The 6,197-nt window shown below is 39.9% G+C and overlaps 1 protein-coding gene and 1 long non-coding RNA gene across 2 annotated transcripts in view; both read right to left on the bottom strand.

Moving 5' to 3' along the window:
* The window catches only part of LOC109305015, a 9,799-nt gene extending 5,170 nt beyond the window's left edge, over nucleotides 1-4,629 (bottom strand). The window contains exons 1-2 of the long non-coding RNA XR_002099536.1: nucleotides 4,619-4,629; nucleotides 3,624-3,630 (exon numbers count right to left, since the gene is read on the bottom strand). This is a non-coding gene — a long non-coding RNA (uncharacterized LOC109305015). The remainder of the gene's footprint in view (nucleotides 1-3,623; nucleotides 3,631-4,618) is intronic.
* The window catches only part of MMP16 (matrix metallopeptidase 16), a 383,499-nt gene that overhangs the window by 229,070 nt on the left and 148,232 nt on the right, over nucleotides 1-6,197 (bottom strand). The window lies entirely within an intron of this gene.

Genomic DNA, 6,197 nt, shown 5'->3' on the forward strand with positions numbered 1-6,197 from the left:
TAGTAGATGTAGGTACAGAACTGATCAAAATGGTTAAAGTACTATTGCTGCCTGGATAAACTGCTGTCATTCAAGGCTTATAAACAATGCAGGAGTGTGCTCAACATTAACAGGGCTGAGGAGCCCTACATGACAGCCATCCTCCAAGGTTGCCCAGTTTTAAATGGGTTAACCCAGAGGAAAATTTCTGTTGAGTTTTCTAGTCAATCATTCATCCCTGTCTGTGCCCACTTCCATGAAGTTTAAGTGATCCATAAAACAGGCACCTCTTCCTGCCCTTAACCCCTGAGGAAGGCAATGACCATGCTGTTCTGTGAAAAGACCAGGTGAAGTAGCAACTAACTCTTGTTTTTGTGTTGCATAGCACAGGTTGGCACCATCCTTGCTCCAAAACTGTAAAATCCCTCTCTTCCCTTTCCTCTGGCCTTGTCCTTTTCACAGGTATAAGTATATGGAGCCTTCTAAACTCCTTTTTGCATGGAAAATCTGGAAAACAAAGAGAAGGACAAAATGGGTGGCTAACCAACTGAGGAAAAGTGATGAGGATACTGGCAATAATGCAGCACCAAAGTACTGTAAGCAGGTCACTCACTCAGCTTCCTTACCAAGGGCAGGCAACTCCATGTTCAGGATTTCCAGTCAGTTTATTTTATATAGGGCACCCTTGCTCCCACAGTAAACAAAACACACAACAAAACAAGGGAGAATGCAAACAACGAACAGGACCAAAACCTGCTGTCAGACCTTGACAGGGGAACCTAAACTCTGCACTTCTTCTTTAGCACTACAGGCTTGCCTCTTGCGGCCCTCATTTACGCAAGAAAGAGATCAGTTTCAGCTGGCTCCCAGCCTTCCAGCCAGGCAGACTATCTACCTGCCACTGGGTTTCAGCCCTCTGAAGGCTGAGCACCTCCTTACAGATATATGCAAGATAGTTGCTTAAAAAGAAAAGAAAAGATGCAGCTATGTAAACAGATGCACAGTCATATTATATACAGTGGTCTGAGTACAACAGATATCAAAATCAGCTAATATATAATCAGTCTTATATACAGTAACACAATTTTTTTAGGGCTTAAGATTTATTATATTAAATGTGTTGGAGTCAAACAGTAGATTTCAATTTCTGCTATTAGGTTCTTTGCATTTCTAAGTAATGTCAATCTTTGTGTGATATGCATTTCAGATTCACATCATAGGAGCAGGTATGGAACTGGAAAACACAGATGCCTATTGGTTATTCTAGTTTATGCTAGTGTACATAATGACAAAGTTTGGCCCATCACTTAAAACTTAAAATGAAGCAAAATAAATAATGTTTTTAAAAGAAACTATACTTCCCCTGTTTTTCACTAGAAATAAAACTATGTTGAGATCACTAGGATTTATTTTTAGAGGATATAAGTTTTGTATGTGGTTTATTTCATTATTTACAAAATAATGAATACTTAAATGCTTTCAAATCTAAATTTATAGCATTAGTTTCTGTTGAAAAACAACATTACATGGTAGCTTGATATTCATTTTCCAGAACCATTAAAGTGTTACAAGCAGGAAATAAAGTATTAAGAAGAAAATGTCACTGTTTTGCAAGAAATAAACAAAGCCTTTGCAGAATCACTTTAACTGTTACCAACAGAAAATTCCTTTTAAAGAACAATAAGCTTTCAAGGATCATCTATCAACCATGTAAGAACAAATTAAGCAGACTATAATGTAGCACTGCTGTATCTCCTTAAACAAAATGCCATTCATTTCTGCAATCAAGCTTCCTTTTTTCTTTTGTTTTTTCTCACCATTGGAGTAGCATATCCAAATGGAGATTCTATTGGGTCTGGAAATTCATTTCAACAATCAGGGAAACAAATACATCAATCTAAACTTTCATATATCCTTCAAAAGGTCCTGGAAAAAGCCAGAATGTTCATCTAACAGCTTCTACGGTGACTGTGATCTTTGCAGAAGTTAAGCTTTCAGAAGAAAGAAGAAGCATAAACTGAAGCACATCTAAGAAATTCAGGGACCATGATGTATCATGGAAAATGAAGTTCAGGAAGAAAGGGTGACAGCAGATGTCAAAATATTGCTAATTCTGTGGGGTGACATTTGCAATTTTCAATTAACTGTAATATGAAATTCTTCAATATTATGCTGCTTGTCATCACAGAACAGCTTATAAATAAATAAAACAGAAGCTCTCAAGACGATAGACTCCCTATTTTCAAAACAATAGAGAGAGTAACCCCACAAAAAAACACCCAAGCATTTGCGGGTCTCTACATATTTCAGCATAAAAAATTTAACTAAGCTTCAGGAAAAGTGCTTATATGGACTAAATGGGGTTGTCTAGCAAATGAGTCAACTTGAGCAAATTTACAACCTCTATTTTGTCCCGTGTATTGCTAAGCCTCCTTGCCACAAACTATTATGCTAAATGCCATGTTTGCAGGGAACATCAAGAGGTCATCTGTTCTAGCTCCCTGTTTTGTGGCAGAAAAAGTATACTTAGACCATGCTCAAAACATTTCTTTCAAATGTGGTCTTGAAACTTCAATATATGATATTTCACAACCTCCTTAACTAGCCATTTCCAGTGTCTGGCTATCCTATATTTCCTTTATTTTGAATTAAGTCATGTAGTTTTTGTCCTTTCCCCCATAAAGAGAACATTTGATCTCTGTCCCTTTTCTAACACAAGCCAAGGCAAAGGTGGCACCTTATATACTAACTTGTTCAGAAATGCATACATTTTCATAGGCAGCCACCTATTTTGTCAGATCTATGAAACAACTTTTATGTACTGGAAGACTGCTATTATGTGCCCCTTTGGTCTTCTTTTCTAAACTAATCATACCCAGTTTCTTCAAGTTTTCCTCATAGGTTATATGTTCCAAAATTCTTTCCATTTTTCTGGTTCTCTAGTTATCCAACTTGTTCGTAACTTTTAAAAGTGTGGTGCCAACACTGGACATAGTAGTTCATATATGAGGCCTCACCAGCACTGAATAGTATGGAATAATTACCTCTCCTGTATTGCAGATACCACTCTTCTTTATGCGTGCTGTATTCAAGTCTGTCTTTAATTCAGCAGAATCACATTGTTGACATCATAACCCACAAATCTTTTTCTGAAGTACTGCTATGAGCCAATATTGCAAGAAATGGATCTGGAGGCTACTGTGGATCACAAAACTCACTAGCCAGATATTACCCAATATTGTAATTGTGCATTTGTGCTAAGTGAACTACTTTGCATTTGTCATTATTGAATTTCTTTATATTGGATCCTTAATAGTTTTCCAATTTATCAAGATCATTTTGATTTTGAATCCTATCTTCAATAGCCCTCAGAACTTCTTGAAAACTACCAGTCATCCACTAATTTTATAAGGGCATGCCCTACTCTGACATCTCAGTCATTAATGAAAACACTGAATGGAATAAGGTCCTTGCAGACACCTGTGGGTATACTTTAAGGGCACTTACACGTATGCGGGGAGTCTGCTCCAAGGCACTGGACATCAGCGCATCAGAGCAGACTCAATTAATCAAGTCTGCTCAAGCACATAAATTGATGTGTGCTGGCAACATTGTGCGTCATGTGCATCAGTGGCACAGCACACATTAGTGCTGAGAAAATGGTAGTAGTGTGCTTTGAACTAAAACACCACCATATTCTCAGCACTGACATGCACCGCGCCACTGATACATCTGGTTCCAATGCAGTGCTGGGCGCTTTTAATTAACACGGTTCATTAATTAAAAGCACCTGGCATTTCACTGGGAGCATACATAAAAATGCCCTAAATGTCTGCTGAGGAGACATTTTGTTGGTTTACAGTAAACAAACAGTAACAACTTGCTGGGTTAGGTTTTGACTGCTTTTGTATCTGTTAATCAAGAACATATTTCCTTAGTTTGCTTATGAAATGTTATATGTGGCAGCATCAAAAGTCTTAATACTGTAAATATATCACATGTGCATTCCCCATTTAAGTGGCTCAGTTATCCTGTCATAGAAGGAAATTAGATTTGACTGACATGATTTGTTTTTAACTTATCCCCTAGAAGCTTCCAAAATGATTATTTAATAGTTTGCTCTTTTTTGACGAGGTAGGGAAGATACTGAAGCTAGGCTGACTGTTTTTAAGGCCCTGTGGCCTCCTCCTTTCCCTTTCAAAAGACAGGTACTATATTTACCTTTTTACAGTCCTCCAGGACCTGCCCCATCCTTCACAAATTCTCAATAATTGCCAGTGATACAGAGATTACTTCAGTTAGTTCCATAACTGCTGTACAGTGAATTTAAATGAGGCCTAGCTGACTAGAACACATGTAACTTGCCTTAATAATCTTTATAACCTGTCATTTCCCTATTCTAACCTGCCATCATAACTACTTTTTTAAATTAATTTTGTTAAGTAGTAAGGTAACCTTCTTCTGAATACTGAAGCAAAAAAGTTGAATATTCAGCCTCTTCTGTGTCATCACTTATTTGCTCTCCTTTCCTATCAAGCAATGGACCTTTACTTTTCTTTGTCATCCTTTTACTTTTAAAGCAGGCATTAGCAACCATTTTGCCATTGTGGGCTGCTGCTTATGACCCAGCCCCTGCCACAGGCCACAGCATTGCACTCCCTGGCAATCAGCAGATGTTGCAATAAAAAAGGGCAGACATTAGGACCCCAGGTATGGTGCCTCTTATGTACTAGGGAGGAAAAGCTGAACACAGCAGGTGCAAAACTTCCCCTGCTGCTGAAGATGAAGATGATGCATGCTGCCAATTCCCCAAGCTACTACAGACTGGATCCAGTTTCTTCATGGGCCAGATGCAGCCCACGGGCCATAGGTTGCCAACCTCCATTTTAACAAATTTAAAAACTTCAGGTTTTTTTGCATTTCTGTCTTTTGCTTGCTGTAACCCATTTAATACTACAACCCTTCTGATTTAATCTATAAATTTGCTTTGTGTCATTGCTTCGTACTCATCCTCAACCATGTATTTTTGTTCATACCTTTTTTCTAATATTCAATTTTTTTAATGACGTTAAAGAGCTCTTGATGCAGCCATACCACACTTGCTAGATTTCCTTTCACGTACATCAGGTTAGCTTTCCGTTTTGCTTTTAACTGTCAGCTCTCCTGCATACAGTCCATTTACCCCTTATATTATTCCCCAAAAGATCTTAGTGATTCCAAAAGATTTCTGAAGTCTACTTTCTTGAAGTCCATTATCTTTATTCTGCTAGCTTCACACCTTCATTCCTTAGAATTGTGAACTGCAGTTTCAAGATCATTCTCACCCAAGCTGCTTTTCACCTATAGATTTTCAACCAACTCTTCCTCATTATTCAGAATCCCTCTAGGGCAGGGGTGGGCAAAATGCAGCCCGCAAGCCGGATGTGGCCCACCAGGCCATTCTATCTGGCCTGTGGGGCCCATAAAACATTTAGAAAATTAATATCTATCGGCTTCTGGCTCCCTGTCATGCGGCCCTCGATGGCTTGCCAAAACTCAGTAAGCTGCCCTCCGCCTGATATAATTGCCCACCCCTGTTCTAGGGCTAGAGACAGAAGCCACACATAAACCAGTTCAAGTGATCAGAAACTGGTTTAAATCAGTAACAGAACACAAGCTCAGTGCACATAAACTGGTTTCAAAGTGGCTGAAACTGGTTTAAGATAAATCTACTTGAACGTAGTTTATGAAACTTTTGTCCCAGACACCTTCCTGGTTGAAGTTAAATCAGAGACCCCCAGCATCCCAGCACTTTGTAGCCCTGAGCTGGGCTGGGCTGTCTGCTAAAGAGTGCAGGGCTAGTCCTACCTAGAGCAGGGGAAGTGGGGGACAAGCCTGGTTGGGGATGCATCCCAGTCTATGAGGAGGAACTGCCTAAACCCTGTACTGGGGCTGGGGTGGGTGGGTGGGAGAGGGTTAAACACCCCTTCCCCTACTCAAACCTACTGCTGGCTGTGACTGTGGGCTACAAATCCCAGAGGCACCTGGAAGCAGAAAGAGGAAATGATGAGCAACTCTACAGAGTCCTACTGCTGTGATTTTGGACTGCAAATCCCAGAGATCTTGGGGGCAGCAAGAAGTGGAAGCAAATGCACAGTCCATGCTTGCTACATGCCGGAGAGCTGTGTTCTAGCCACCCCCCACCAAGCTTCTGGCCTGAGCCACTGCAGACATGTGGC

The sequence above is a fragment of the Gavialis gangeticus genome, unplaced genomic scaffold (genome assembly GCF_001723915.1).
Source record: "Gavialis gangeticus isolate Ggan-Ray unplaced genomic scaffold, GavGan_comp1, whole genome shotgun sequence".
NCBI lineage: Eukaryota > Metazoa > Chordata > Crocodylia > Gavialidae > Gavialis > Gavialis gangeticus.